The sequence below is a fragment of the Prionailurus viverrinus genome, chromosome X (assembly GCF_022837055.1).
Source record: "Prionailurus viverrinus isolate Anna chromosome X, UM_Priviv_1.0, whole genome shotgun sequence".
Taxonomy (NCBI): domain Eukaryota; kingdom Metazoa; phylum Chordata; class Mammalia; order Carnivora; family Felidae; genus Prionailurus; species Prionailurus viverrinus.
In genome coordinates, this window is record NC_062579.1 from 37473709 (window position 1) to 37489966 (window position 16258).

At 40.9% G+C, this 16258-nt stretch overlaps 1 pseudogene; it reads left to right on the top strand.

Annotated features, from left to right (window-relative positions):
• Nucleotides 1-3086: 3086 nt before the first annotated feature.
• Nucleotides 3087-3603, top strand: LOC125157526 (signal peptidase complex catalytic subunit SEC11A-like; annotated as a pseudogene).
• The last annotated feature ends 12655 nt before the right edge of the window (nucleotides 3604-16258 follow it).

Sequence of the window (16258 nt, forward strand, 5' to 3'; positions counted from 1 at the left end):
GCGTCGGGCTCTGTGCTGACAGCTCAGAGCCTGGAGCCTGTTTCGGATTCTGTGTCTCCCTCTCTCTCTGCCCCTCCCCTATTCACACTCTGTCTCTCTCTGTCTCAAAAATAAATAAACATTAAAAAAAATTTAAAAAAAAGATGTTATTTTTAAGTCATCTCCACTCCCCATGTGGGGCTCGAACTTAACAACCCTGAGATCAAAAGTCTCACGCTCTACTGACTGGGCCAGCCGGACACCCTTATACTTTTCTTTATTTATAATCAATTCAGTTGCCTGGGTTACAGTGCTCACATCTTACATTTCTTTCTGGGAGGTCCCGACATCCTACATGTCCCTTGCCCAGTTCCAAAACTGTTAGACCAACACAACGTACCTATCTCTAGATTTACATGACAATTAGCCTCTTGATAAGGGAAGGCTAATTTAGTGCTTCACTCAAAATGAATTTTCTCAAAACCAATACATAAAAAGTAGAAACCATGGGGGCGCCTGGGTGGCTCAGTCGATTGAGCGTCTGGCTTCAGCTCGGGTCGCCATCTCACAGTTCGTGAGTCCCGCACTGGGCTCTGTGCCAACAGCTCAAAACCTGGAGCCTGCTTCGGATTCTGGGTCTCCCTCTCTCTCTGCCCCTCCCCTGCTCACGCTCTGTCTCTCTCTCTCTCTCTCAAAATAAAAATAAACGTTAAAAAAAAATAAAACAAAAAAAATCTATCTGACGTACACTCTCTTTTCTCCCTAACGTATGTGTATAATCAGTAAATGAAGCATTTACAAGGAACATATGAACACTGCTTACTCATGACCCTGACAACGTCTGGTCCAACTATCAACCTCAGTGCTATGCAGGCAACGCTTTCATTCCTTTTCTTCTCCTTGGCGTCAGTCTCTGTATTTCTCAGACCATCTTGGTGACCTGGTCCTGTCTTGGTCAGACTACAGTGAGTTTCCTTGTCTTCCTGAAAGACACCGTGGCCCGGTGCTTAAAAGCACGTGCTCTGGAGCCCAAGTGCCTGAGTCTGAAGCCTGGCTCTGCCACTTACGAGCTGTGTGGTCTTAGGCAAGTTCATGAAAGTATCTGTGCCTCAGCTTTCCCATCTTATGGAGTTGCCATGTAGAAGAATAAGAAGTATACCTGCTTCTTTTTCTTCTCATTTTTTTAATGTTTATTTATTGTTGAGAGAGAGAGACAGAGACAGAGACAGAGCATGAGTGGGGGAGAGGGAGGAAAAGAGGAAGACACAGAATCCGAGGCAGGCTCCAGGCTCTGAGCTGTCAGCACAGAGCCCACGTGGGGCTCGAACTCACGAGCCATGAGATCATGACCTCAGCCGAAGTCGGATGCTCAACTGACTGAGCCACCCAGGCGCCCTATCAGTATTTACGTATTTATCTAAATAAATCAGTGCCTATTTGTATATAGATACGGAGTAAGCATCATGTGTTAGCTATTATTGTCATTATTTCAAAGTGACTGAGATCCTCTTGAATGCCGTGTCGACGGCCTTTGCCAGCTTCCCCATTTGTCTATGATGCTCACTGACATTCTCCAGTCTTGGTTTCTCTCCAGAGTCAACCTCTCTTCTGCCTTCCCAGTCCCCTGCCAAAAACAAAACCGTTGGGACAGGCAGTATCATCATTCAGTCTTTTGGGTTTTTTGGGGTTTTTTTTTGGTTTTCATTTGTTTACGTGTTTATTTTGAGAGACGGAGCGTATGCACGTGCACGTAGTGGGGGGAGGGGCAGAGAGAGAGGGAGAGAGAGAATTCCGAGCAGACTCCATACTGCCAGCACAGAGCGCGACGTGGGGCTCAATCTCACAAACTGTGAGATCGTGACCTGAGCGGAAATCAAGAGACAGACACTTAAGCAACTAAGCCACCCAGGTACCCCATCATTCACAGGCAAATTGCCCCGTGTCAATTCTGGGGAGAGACCCGCCGGCCGTGGGGGACCAACACCCATGAGTGAAGCTAATTCTGCTGTCTTTTATCTATGTAAGTGACACGCTGTTCCATCCAGTGTTCGACTAAATTGTATTTCCCTTGGCGACTCCAATCCCAAGATGCAGTGGGCAGAAGTGTTTGGAATCTTCCCCTGGGACTGGCAACTGGTGCACGGGGTTCTCCTCCACAAAAGCAAAGTAAAACAAAACCAAAAAATCCCACTCAGGAAGTTCATTTGCAAGAATGACAGGTAGACCTGGGAGGCGCTGGTGACACGAACTCCTGGCTTTGGTTCCAGCCCAACAGAAGCTAAGTCACCCTGACCGGGTCACCGACTCTCCTTGAGGTTTCTCTCTGGCGTGAGAACACCAAAAAAAAAAAAAAAAAAAAAGCAAGGATAGGAATGCATGTCTCAGGGCCTGAATAAATGTTAACTCACAGCACAAGCAAAGATTCACGCACCTTTGGCGATGAGGATTTTCTGTAGAGTTGTTGAGAGTTTCCTGGCTGCGACCTTGAATCCAGCCAGAGTCATTGTGGGATTGACACTCACAACTGCAGTGGGAGAAGGGGGATTTTGTTATATTTTCTTGGTGGGTCACTCAGGGGTGATGAATTAAGACTTATGGAGTGAGCATACATCTAACCTACACTACTGTGCCGGGTACCGTGACAAGTATAAAACAGACAATGGGCTACTGGGCAGAAGACAATGCTCTTGGCATAGAGAGAGGTTACCAGTATCGCAGAGGGGCCGGACCCTGTCTAAGCTTAACAACGCAACGTGAGCGGGAGGCTAATAAACGCACTTCAGGGACTCGCGAGGAACAAGAGAGAATTTCCAACTGAAATTGGAGAAGGCTTCACAGAGGAAGTGGCAGTTTTGAGTAGGCAGAGACGGAAATGAGGGTAAGAGATGGAAAAGGAATGAAGGGCAGGGTAGGAAACACAGAATTGGTATCCAGGGAAATGGGGGGGGCACAGGGTGGAAAGATGGCCTAACTTGGATTTTGGTCTTCAGACATTGGCCACAACTGAAGGATTAAGAGAGAGGGCAGGTCAGGCTGAGCGAGGCACTTTAAAAAGTTAACCAGCTGAGGCCCTCTCCGATGCCCGTGTCGCCCTCGCCGGCCCCACCATGCCGTCTCTAGATTTTGTGGACCGTGTGCGGTAAATGCATAAGCAGCTGCTATATTATCAAGTCCTAAATTTTGGAATGATTGTCTCCTCGGCGCTAATGATCTGGAAGGGGTTGACGGTCATCTGGAAGGGGTTAACAGCGTGGAACCTGCATTTCACAGAGGAGATACTCTCTTTTTAACAAATCGCGTTGAAGATCCCACCCGAGAAGGAGAAATTATCGTTTTCAAGGATAGAAGGAAGAGAGATTCGTATAGTTCACCAAGTCTTGAAGATTCATGAAAAGCAAAATAGACCCGTCAAGTTTTTGACCAAAGGAGATGATAATGCGGTCAATGACCGAGGCCTCTATTTAACAAGGACAACACTGGCTGGAGAAAAGGGATGTCGTCGGGGGAGCAAGGGGATTTGTCCCTTGTATTGGGATTGTAACGATCCTCATGAGTAACTAGCCTCGGTTTAAGTATGCAGTACTCTTTTTGCTGGGTTTGTCTGTGCTGGTCCATCGTGAGTAAGAAGTCTGCCTTGCTGTTCCTGGAAGGTGCGGTACTTTTCATTACTGAATGTTTGGAGTAGGGTATTGGCCTCCGATTGGTGGAGTGGCGAATACACAGGTTGGCACTTCTTGCTAGCAATGGTTTGCATTAGTTTCTGTTTCCACACCAGGCTGTGCGTGGGTGGGTGCATGGGCGGCATGGTGGGCACTGGAGGGGACTCTCGATCACGGGATTTCATATGTTGCCATTGTCACACTTCCACATTTTTGTACATTGGTGAATTTTTTATATTAGGAGGTTGAGCCGAAACATAGTTAACCAGCTGACATGCAGACCAATGGAATATACTAACGAATCCAGAAATAAACTTTCACATTTATGGTCAGTTGATTATCGACAAGGGTGCCAAGACAAGCCAAGGGGAAAGGAAAGTATTCCCAACAAATGGTGCTGGGAAAATTGCATATCCATATGCAAAAGGATGAAGAAAACATAGGAGGAAAGCTTCATGACATTGATTTGGGGATACGACATAAAAAGCATAGGCAACAAAAGAAAAATTAATTAGACTACATCAAATTTTTAAAAGGTTTTTGTGCACCAAGGGACACTATTAACAGAGTAAAAGGGCAACCGACAGAATGGAAGGAAACCTTTGCGGATCATATATGTGATACAAAATAACATCTAGAATGTATAAAAACTCCGGCAGCTCAATGACCTCAAACACAGGTGGGTTCGAGCCCGGCATCGGGCTCTGTGCTGACAGCTCTGTGCTCTCTGGCCCCTCCCCTGCTCTCGCTCTCTCTCTCTCTCTCTCTCTCTCAATAAATAAACTTAAAATTTTTACCAAAAAACAGGTACAGAGTTTCAGTTTAGGAAGATGAAAATTTCCAGAAATGGACGGTGGTGATGGCTGCCTAACAACGGGAATACCACTGAACAAGATACTTAAAAATGGTTAAAATGGTAAATTTTATGTTATGTGTATTTGAACACCATTTTTTTTAAAAAAGTGAAGCCGGGGGGCGCCTGGGTGGCGCAGTCGGTTAAGCGTCCGACTTCAGCCAGGTCACGATCTCGCGGTCCGGGAGTTCGAGCCCCGCGTCGGGCTCTGGGCTGATGGCTCAGAGCCTGGAGCCTGTTTCCGATTCTGTGTCTCCCTCTCCCTCTGCCCCTCCCCCATTCAAGCTCTGTCTCTCTCTGTCCCAAAAATAAATAAATGTTGAAAAAAAAATTAAAAAAAAAAAAAGTGAAGCCGGCAATAGTGCGGGTGAGGAGAGGAACCTGAGACAAGTGGTTCTGCCGGAAGGAAGTGGCCACGTTCCCGATTTGACACAATGAAGTGTGGACCGCAACCATCTGAATGCAGATAGGAGCCCTCTGGGCCTGATGGATTCAGGCTCAGAAGTTCTATGTTGACAGATTTTCACTCCCTTTCCCAATGTGAAAACTTTTGGAGGCTGACGTTTGGAGGTAATACTCGTTCACTGCTGTCTGGTGAAGAAATAGTCTGAAGTCAACCCACATGATTACTTGTGCTTCCTGGACTGTATCTACTTTTTTTTTTTTAATTTTTTTAATGTTTATTTTTGAGAGAGAGAGAGAGACTGAGATGAGGAGGAGCAGAAAGAGAGAGAGGGAGACACAGAATCCGAAGCAGGCTCCAGGCTCCGAGCTGTCAGCACAGAGCCCGACGCGGGGCTCGAACTCACAGACCTTGAGATCACGACCTGAGCCAAAATCGGATGCCCGACCGACTGAGCCACCCAGGCGCCCCTGACTGCAACAACCTTGACTCAAAGCTCCAAGTGTTATCACTGCAGTAGCAGCAACTTGTTAAACAGTTTCCTTGAGGTGTAATATACATGCTATAAAATGCACCTGTGTTAAGTGTACTTCCTCCTTCCCAGTTTGCCATTTATTTCTTTTTCTTGCCTAATTGCCCTGGCTACAACATCCAATACAATGTGACATGGAAGTGGCAAGAGTGAACATCCTTGTCTTGTTCCCATTTAGGGAGAAAACAATCAGTCTTTCACCGTTGATCTGATGTTAGTTATGGGTTTTTTCATAGATACCTTTTATCAGGTTGGGGAAGATGCCTTCCGTTCCCAGTGTGTCGAGTGGTTTTATCATGAAAGGGTGTTAGCTGTTGTCAATTTTTATCTATTTCAATGGAGATGATCAGGTGGCTGTTGGCCTTTATTCTGTTAATACGGTGTATTCCATTGGTTGATTATTGGATGTTACATCACAACCTTACATTTCTGGGCTAAATTCCACTTGGTCATGACATGTAATCCTCTTTACATATTGCTTGGTTTGCTAGTATTCTGTTCCATGTTTTCGTGTGTGTCTGTGTTTATAAAGGATATTGGTTTTTAGTTTTGTTATGATGCCTTTGCTTTTGGTATCAGGGCATAATACGAACCCCATAAAATAAGCTGGGAAGTACACCCTACTTTTCTATTTTTTTTTTTTTTTGGAAGAGTTTGTGAGCTATTCGTTGTATAAGTGGTAGAATTCGCCAGAGAAGTCATTTGGTCCTGAGGTTTTCCTTGTGAGAATTTTTTTTGTTTGTTTTTTTAGGTTTTTTTTTTAATGTTTATTTATTTTTGAGAGAGACAGAGCACGAACAGGATAGTGGCAGAGAGAGAGGGAGACACGGAATCGGAAGCAGACTCCAGACTCTGAGCTGTCAGCATAGAGCCCGATGCGGGGCTCGAACCCACGAATGGTGAGATCATGACCTGAACCGAAGTCGGACGCTTAAACGACTGAGCCACCCAGTTGCCCCATAAGAAGGTTTTTATATTCCTATTACTAATTCAACCTCCTGGCTCTTTATAGGTCCATTTACATTTTCTATTTCTTCTCAAGAAAGTTTCAGAAGTTTGTGTCTAAGAATTTATCCATTTCATAGCAGTTCCGTAAGTTGTTGGCATATAACAACTTGTTCATAGTATTCCTTTAAAAATATCTCTTTCTGTAAGATCAGTAGTAAAGTTCTCTTTTTCATTCCTGATTTAATAATTTGAGTTGTTTTTATTTTTTTTTTTTTTTGCTTTTTTAACTGATTTAAGTGATTGCTACACCCCACATAGGGCTCAAACTCAGGACCCCGAGATCAAGAGTCGCATGCCTTCCCAACTGAGCCAGTCAGGCATCCCTAATTTGAGTTTTCTTTCTTCTTTCCTATCTAAAGTTTTGCCAATTTATTGATCATTTCAATAAGGTGACTCTTGGTTTTGTTGATTTTCAATGATGTTTTTCTGATCTCTATTTCATTTATTCCTCTATTAATGTTTATTATTTCCTTCCGCTTGCTTTGGGTTTCATGTGCTCCTTTTTTTCTAGTTTCTTTTTTTAAAATGTTTATTTATTTATTTTTGAGAGAGAGAGAGAGAGAGAGAGAGCAAGCGGAGGAAGGACAGAGAGAGAGGGAGACAGAGAATCCCAAGCGGGCTCCGTGCCATCAGTGCAGAGTCTGACATGGGGCTCGATCTCACAAACCGTCGGATCCTGACATGAGCCAAAATCAAGAGTCGAACGCTTCTGAGCCACCCAGAAGCCCCTTTTTTCTAGTTTCTTTTTTTTTCTATTTTCTTTTTTGTTAAACATTTATTTATTTTTGAGGAGAGATAGAGCACGAGTCAGGGAGGGGCAGAGAGAGGGAGACACAGAATCCGAAGCAGGCCCCAGGCTCTGAGTTGTCAGCGCAGAGCCCGACGTGGGGCTCAAACTCACAGACTGTGAGATCATGACCTGAGCCGAAGTCAGATGCTTAACCGACTGAGCCACCTGGGCGCCCCTCTTTTTTTCTAGTTTCTTAAAGTGACATTTCTCTGGAGATTTCTTCTCTGGCTCATGTGTTATTTAGAAATGTGTAGTTTAATATTCAAACGTTTTTGGATTTTCCAGCCTTCTCTGTTATTGGTTTCTAGTTTAATTCCACTATAATCAAAGAACGTACTTTGCATGATTCCTATCCTTTCAAATATAAATATGTTAAAGCGGGTCAGTAGCCCTGTATGTAGCCTATCTCAGTGAACGCTCCATGTGAACTTGAGAAGAATGTCTATCCTGCTGTTGTTGGATAAATGTCAATTAGAGTCAGTTGATTGATGACACCATTCATTTCTACCATATCCTTACTGATTTCATGATGACCAGACCTGTCAAGTATCCATAGAGGAGGGTTATGATCTTCAACTATAAGAGTGTATTTCTCTACTCCTCACCGTTCTATCACTCTTTGCCTCAGGTGTTTGATGCTATGTTGTTTGGTGCACACACATTAAAGATTCTTATTTCTTCTCCTTGTTCTGAAGTCCACTGTGTATGAAATTTACATAGCTACCCCAGCTTTCTTTAAATTACTGTTAGCATGGGATATATTTATTCATTCCTTTATTTTTTAGAAATATTTTTCTTGTGGCAAAATACACATGACATGTGACATTTTCACCATTTAAAAAAGTGTCAAGGAGGCCCCTGGGTGGCTCAGTTGTTTGAGCGTCCGACTCTTGATTTTGGCTCAGGTCAGGATCTCATGGTTCGTTGAGTTCGAGCCCCGAGTCAGGCTGTACGCTGAGCATAGAGCCTGCTTGGGCTTCTCTCTCCCGCTCCCTCTGCCCCTTTCTCCCACTCATATTCTCTCTCTCTAAAATAAAAATTAAAAAAAAAGTACAAGTGGGGCGCCTGGGTGGCTCAGTCGGTTGAGCGTCCGACTTCGGCTCAGGTCATGATCTCACGGTCCGTGAGTTCGAGCCCCGCGTCGGGCTCTGTGCTGACAGCTCAGAGCCCGGAGCCTGTTTCGGATTCTGCGTCTCCCTCTCTCTCTGCCCCTCCCCTGTTCATGCTCTGTCTCTCTCTGTCTCAAAAATAAATAAACGTTAAAAAAAATACAAGTAAGTAACCTTTAGTATGTTCACAATGTGCAAACATCACTATCTACTTAGAGAACCATTTCATCACTCCAGAAGGACACTATACACACTAATCAGTCACACTCCGTTCCACCTCTCCCCCAGTTCCTGGCAACCACTAATCTGCTTTCTCTCTCTATGGATTTCCCTATTCTGAATATTTCATGTAAATAAGATCATATAACATGTGGCATTTTTTTCCTAGCTCTTTTCACCTAGTGTGATGTTTTCAAGGTTCATCTATGTCATATAATTGATCAGTACTCTATTCCTTTCTACAGTTGAGTAATATACCATTGTAGGGATAGACCACATTTTGTTTTTTCATTCATTAGTTGATGGACATAGATAATGGGCATTTGGGTTGTTTCTTCCTTTAGAATGTTGTGAATAGTGCTATGAACATTCACATAGAAGGGTTGTTTTTTTTTTGGACACCTGTTTTCAATTCTTTGGGGTGTATATAATTGTCTTAGCCTGCTCAAGCTGCCATAACAAAATACCACAGGTGAGATGGCTTAAACAAGAGAAATGAACTTTCCGGCAGTCCTGAAGGCTGGGAGTCTGAGGTCAAGGTGCCAGCATAGTCAGTTTCTGGTGAGAGCTCTCTTCCTGGCTTGTCGATGGCCACCTTCTTGTTATATCATCACATGGCCTTTCCTCAGTGCATGCATATGGAAAGAGAGAGAGGGTGAGCTCTCTGGGTATCTCTTCCTATAAGGACACTAATTCTGTCAGACCCACCCTTGTGACCTCATTGAATGTTAACTACTTTCTTAGAGGTCTCATCTCCAAATACAGGGACATGGTGGTGGGGGAGGACTTCAACATATTCATTGATGGGGGGAGGTGGGACACAAACATTCAGTTCATAACAATACTCAAGAGTAGAATTGCTGGGTCGTATGGTAATTTTATGTTTAACCTATTGAGGAACCACCAGACTATTTTTCACCACAGCTATAACATTTTACATTCCACCAAAAACCTAGGAGTCTGAGTTTCTCCACATCCTCACCAACACTTTATATTTTATGTTTAAAAAAACTATTAGCCATCCTAGTGGATGCTAAGTGGTATCTCACGGTGGTATTTAGACATCTATTCAATTGCTTATTGGCTATTCATATATCTTCTTTGAGATATACCTGTTCAAGTCCTTTGCCCATTTTTAATTGACTTTTCTTTTTTTGTAAAGTTGTAAGAGTTTTTTATATATTTATTACTATATATTGATAATAAAATAATAAATATATATTTAATAATTTATAATTATCATTTATTATTTATTACAATAATTTATTATACTAACAATTTATTATTTAATAATAAAACATATAAATATATACATATTTATATATATTATGGATAGGAGAACTTTATTAGGCATATGATCTGAAATATTTTCTCCCATTCTGTGGGTTGTCTTTTCACTTTCTTAATTGTGCCCTTTGGTGCATGAAAGTTTTAAATTTTGGTGAAGTCCAATTTATTTTTTTTTATTTTGTTACTGTGCTTTGGTGTCATACCTAAGAAGCCATTGCCAAATTGTCGTGAGGATTTACCTCTATGTTTACTTCGAAGAGTTTTATGATTTTAGCTCTAATATTTAGGGTTGTTTTCCGTTTTGAGTTAGTTTTGTATATTGTGTGAGGTAGAGGTACAGTTTCATGCTTTTGCATGTGAATATCCAGTTGTCCGAGCACTGTTGTTGAAAAGCCTATTCTTTCCCCCATTGAGTGGTCTTGACACACTTGTCAAAAATCAATTGGCCATTGATGTCCATATATTGGAGTCTCAATTTTATTCCATTGATCTGTATGTCTATCCTTAGCCACATTGTTTTCTTAATTTTTTTTAAGTTTATTTATTTATGAGAGAGAAAGATAGCACGAGTGGGAGAGGGGCAGAGAGAGAGGGAGACACAGGATCGGAAGCAGGCTCCAGGCTCTGAGCTGTCAGCACAGAGCCCAACGCGGGGCTCGAACTCACGAACCGTGAGACCATGACCTGAGCCAAAGTCGGATGCTTAACTGACTGAGCCACCCAGGTTCCCCTATCCACATTATTTTTATTACTATGGCAGGTTTTGTTATCAGGAAATGTTAATCCTCCTATTTTGTTCCTCTTTTTCAAGACTTGGCTACTCATGGTCCCTTGAATTCTGTAAGAATTCCATAAGAATTTTAGGATCAGCTTTCTTATTTCTGCAAAATTAGAAAGGCCATTGGGATTTTGATAGGGATTGTATTATATCTATAAATTTGACTACTGGCTCTTAACAATATTAAGTCTTTCAAGCCATGGACATGAGATAGTTTTCCTTTTAGGTCTTTAATTTCTTTCAATGTTTTGTTGTTTTCAATGTACAAGCTTTCACCTTTTTGATTAAATTGATTCCTAAGTATTTTATTCTTTTGATGCTACTGTAAATGGAATCTTTTAACTTCCTTTTTGGATTTTTCATTGCTAGTATAAAAACTACAACTGATTTTTGCATGTTGATAATGTGTTCTGCAACTTTGCTGATTTTGTGTATTAGCTCTAATAGCTTTTTTTGTATGGGGATTCTTTAGGATTTTCTCTATTATAGGAAGAGGTCATCTGTGATTAGAGATAATTATACTCTTTCCTTTCCAATTTAGGTGCCTTTATTTCTTTTTCTTGCCTAATTGCTTGGGCTAGAATTGCCAGGACAGTGTTGAATTTCAGTGACAAAAACAGACATCCTTGTCTGGTTCCTGATCTTAGATGGAAAGTTTCACCATTCAGTTTCATGTTTTTTATTATGTTAAGGAAATTTTTTTCTATCCCTGGTTTACTGATTTTTTTTTATCATAAAAGGGTGTTAGGTAATGTCAAATGCTTTTCGCTTTTCTGAAGCCGTTGAGATTATTATGTGGTTTTTCCTTCATTCTATTAAGGTGTTATATTACATGGATTGATTTTCGTATCTTGAATCATCCTTACATCCCCGAGATAAATCCCATTTAGTTATGGTGTGCAACCCTTTTAATATGTTGCTGGATTTGGTTTGCAAGTATTTTGTTGAGAACTTCTTTAAGATTTTAAAATTTTATTTATTTATTTTGAGAGAGAGAAAGAGAGAAAGAGAGGGAGAGAGAGAGAGGACCCCAAGCAAGCTCTGCACTGTCAGCATGGAGCCTGATGTGGGGCTTGAACTCATGATCCATGAGATCATGACCTGAGCCCAAATTGAGAGTCAGACGCTTCACCAATTTAGCTACCCAGGCACCCTGATTTTGTTGAAAATTTTAAATCTATATCCCTAAAGGGTAATAGGTTGTAATTTTTTTTTTCTTGGAGTTTCTTTGCGTGGGTTGGGTATCAGAGTGTTACTTCCTCTTTTGTCTTTGGAATAGTTGGAGAAGGATTAGTATTAATTCTTTAAATGTTTGGTAGCCCTCATCAATGATGCCATCTTGTCTTCAAATTTTCTTTGATGGAAGTTTTTTGATTACTGATTCAGTCACCTTACTTGTTATACATCTGTTTAGATTTTTTTCATTTCTTCTTGAAACAGTTTTGTTAATTTGTGTGACACTAGGGATTTGTGCATTTCATCTAATTTGTCTAATTTTTTGGTACCATTGTTTATAGTATTGTTTTATAAAACTTTTTATTTCTGTATGGTCAGTAGTAATGTCCTCATTTTCATTTGTCATTGCAGTTATTTTTATCTTTTCCCTTTTTTTCTTAAAGTCTAGTTAAAGGTTCGTTAATCTTGTCATTCTCAATGAATCAATTTTTAGTTTAGTTGATTTTCCTTATTGTTTTCTATTCTTTATTTATCTCTGCTCTAATTTTTATTCTTTACTTTCTTCTGCTAGTTTTGGATCTCACTTTTTTTTTTAAGTTTTTACTTACATTCCAGTTAGCTAACATACAGCGTGATATTCGTTTCAGGTGTACAATTTAGTGATTCAACACTTCCATACATCACCCAGTGCTCATCACAAGTGCACTCCTTAATCCCCATCACCTGTTTCACCCAATCCACTGACCCAAGTCCCCTCTGGTAACCATGTGTTTGTTCTCTATAGTTAAGAGTTTGTTTCTTGGTTTGCCTCTCTCTCTTTCCCATATGCTCATTTGTTTTGTTTCTTAAATTCCACATATGAGTGCAATCACATGCTATTTGTCTTTCTCTGACTTACTTCATTTAGCATAATACTTTCTAGCTCCATTTTTGTCATTGTGAATGGTTAAGATTTCATTTTTTATGGCTCAGTAATATTCATATATATATATATATATATATATATACCACACCTTCCTTATCCATTCATTAGTCAATGGGCACTTGAACTGTTTCCATAGTTTGGCTCTGATAGTTTGATAATGCTGCTATAAACATTGGGCTGCATATATCATTTTCAATTAGTATTTTTGTATTCTTTGGGTAAATACCTAGTGGTGCAATTGCGGGGTCGTAGGGTAGCTCTATTTTGAACTTTTCGAGGGAACTCCATACTGTTTTCCAGAGTGGCTATACCAGTTTGCATTCCCACCAGCAGTGTAGGAGGGCTCCCCTTTCCCTACATTCTCACCAACACCTGTTGTTTCTTGTGCTGTTGATGTTAGCCATTCTGACACGTGTGCGGTGGTATTTCATTGTAGTTTTGATTTGTATTTCCCTGATGATCAGTGATGTTGAGCAACTTTTCATGTGTCTATCGACCATCTGGATGTCTTCTTGGGAAAATGTCTATTCATGTATTCTGTCCATTTTTTTTTATTAAAAAAATTGCTTTTAATTTTTTTAATCTTTATTTTTGAGACACATGGAGTGCAAGCGGGGGAGAGACAGAGAGAGAGGGAGACACAGAATCTGAAGCAGGTTCCAGGCTCTCAGCTGTCAGCACAGCAGGGCTGGAACTCATGAGCTGTGAGATCACGACCCGAGCCGAAGTTGGACACCTAACCAACTGAGCCACCCAGGCACCCTTTTTCTGCCCATTTTTAATTGGATTGTTTTTTGGGTGTTTAGTTTTATAAGTTCTTTACATATTTTGGGTACTAACTCTTTATCAGATGTGTCATTTGCAAATATCTTCTCCCATTCCACAGACTGCCTCTTAGTTTTGTTGATTGTTTCCTTTGCTGTGCAGAAGCTTGCAAATAGGCAAGGAAGAAGTAAAAATTTCACTATTTGCAACATATAGTCTATATATAAAACACAAAAGACTCCACCAAAAAATTGCTACAACTGATACACTAATTCAGTAAAGTCACAGGAAACAAAATCAATGTACAGAAATCTGTCGCATTTCTATACACCAATAATGAATCAGCAGAAAGAGAAATTAGGGAATTAATCCCATTTACAACTGCACCAAAAACCATATGATACCTAGGACTAAACCTAACGAAAGAGGTGAAAGATCTGTGCCCTAAGAAGAGGACATAAAGAATTGGAAAGACATTCCATGCTCATGGATCAGAAGAATAAATTTCGGAGTGCCCAGGTGGCTCAGTCGGTTAAGTGTCCGACTTCGGCTCAGGTCATGATCTCACGGGTTGTGATTTCAAGCCCCGTGTCAGGCTCTGTGCTGAAAGCTCAGAGCCTGGAGCCTGCTTCCGATTCTGTGTCTCCCCCTCTCTGCCCCTCTCCCGCTCACACTCTGTCTCCCTCTGTCTCTCAAAAATGAATAAATGTTTAAAAGAATTTTAAAAAAGAAGAACAAATATTGTTGGGTTGGAGGGATGGGCTAGATGGGTGATGGGTATTAAGGAGGGCACTTGTTGTGATGAGCACTGGGGGTTACATGTAAGTGACGAATCACTAAATTCTACCCCTGAAACTAATATCTAATATAACACTATATGTTAACTAAATACAATTTGAATAAAAACTTGACACAAAAGAAGAAAAGATAGTCTTAAAATGTTTATATTACCCAAAGCAATCTACACAGTTAATGCAACCCCTATCAAAATACCAACAGCATTCGTCATGGAGCTAGAAGAAACAACCCTAAAATTTGTGTGGAACCCCAAAAGACCCTGAATAGCCAAAGCAACCTTGAAAAAGAAAAGCAGAGCTGTAGTGAGCAAAGCAGTGTTGTACTGGCACAAAAATAGACACATAGATCAACAGAAAACCTGGAAATGAACGCACAGCTATATGGTCAATTAATCTTCCACAAAGCAGGAAAGACCATCCAATGGGAAAAAGTCTCTTCAACAGATGGTGTTGGGAAAACTGGACAGCTACCTGCAAAAGAATGAAACTGGACCACTTTCTTACATCATACCCAACAAATCAATTGGAAAAGGATTAAAGACCTAAATGTGAGACCTGAAACCACGAAAATGCTAGAGGAGAACACAGGCAGTAACTTCTTTGACACTGGCCGCAGCAACTTCTCACTAGATAGGTCTCCTGAGGCAAGGGAAACAAAAGCAAAAATTAACTATTGAGATTTGATCGATCGCTTTTCTTCTTCTGGTTTGTTAAAGTGTGAAGTTTGGTTGTTGATTTGAGGTCTATCATTTTTGAAAGTTTTTTTTTTAACATTTATTTATATTTGAGAGACAGAGAGTGTGAGGAGGGGAGGGGCAGAGAGAGAGGGAGACACAGAATCCAAAGCAAGTTCCAGGCTCCCAGCCATCAGCACAGAGCTCAACGCGGGGCTCCAACTCACGAACTGGAGATCATGACCTGAGTCGAAGTCGGACGCTCAACCGACTGAACCACCCAGGCGCCCCTTTTTTTATTATTTTTTTTAATGTTTATTTATTTTTTTTGTAACAATTTCTTTAAATGTTTATTTGTCTTTGAGAGAGAGAGAGCAGGGGAGGGACAGAGGGGGGGAATGGGCAGAGAATCTGAAGCAGGCTCTGCACTGTCAGCACAAAGCCTGATGCAGGGCTCGAACTCATGAACCGTGAGATCATGATCTCAGCCAAGATCAAGAGTCAGATGCTCAACCAACCGAATCATCCAGGCACCCCCTTTGCAACAGTTTTTTACCTAAAGTGTATGCTGTGTGAGATTAATATAGCCATCTTGTATCTTTTGGTTACTTTTGCACAGGATATCATTTCCTACCCCTTCACGTCCCCCCACATGTAGGTTTGTTTTTTTTTTTTAATCTAAATGGATTATCTTATAGACACATATTGTTGGGTCATGTTGGGTTTTTTAAAAATACATTCTGCCAATGTTTACCTTTTAATTGGATAGTTCAACCCATTTATATCTGAAATGATTACTCCTGAGGAAAAACTTCCTTCTGTCACTTTACCATTTGTCTTCTATATGTCATTTTCATTCATCAGTTCCTTCACTACTGCCTTCTTTCATATTTCATTGATGTTTTTTCTCCTAGTGTACTGTTTCGATTACTTATTCACTCCCCTTTCTGTATATTTAAAAAAATTTTAATGTTTCCCCCACTTGTGTTCTGTCTCTCTCTCCTCTCTCTCAAAAATAAATAAAAATGTAAAAAAAATTTAAAAAAGAAAAGGGGGCGCCTGGGTGGCTCAGTCGGTTAAGCGTCTGACTTCAGCTCAGGTCATGATCTCACGGTCTGTGAGTTCGAGCCCCATGTCAGGCTCTGTGCTGACAGCTTGGAGGTTGGAGCCTGCTTCAGATTCTGTGTCTCCCTCTCTCTCTGCCCCTCCCCCACTTGTGTTCTGTCTCTCTCTCAAAAATAAATAAAAATGTAAAAAAATTTTTTAAAAATTTAAATGTTCATTTATTTTTGAGAGAGAGA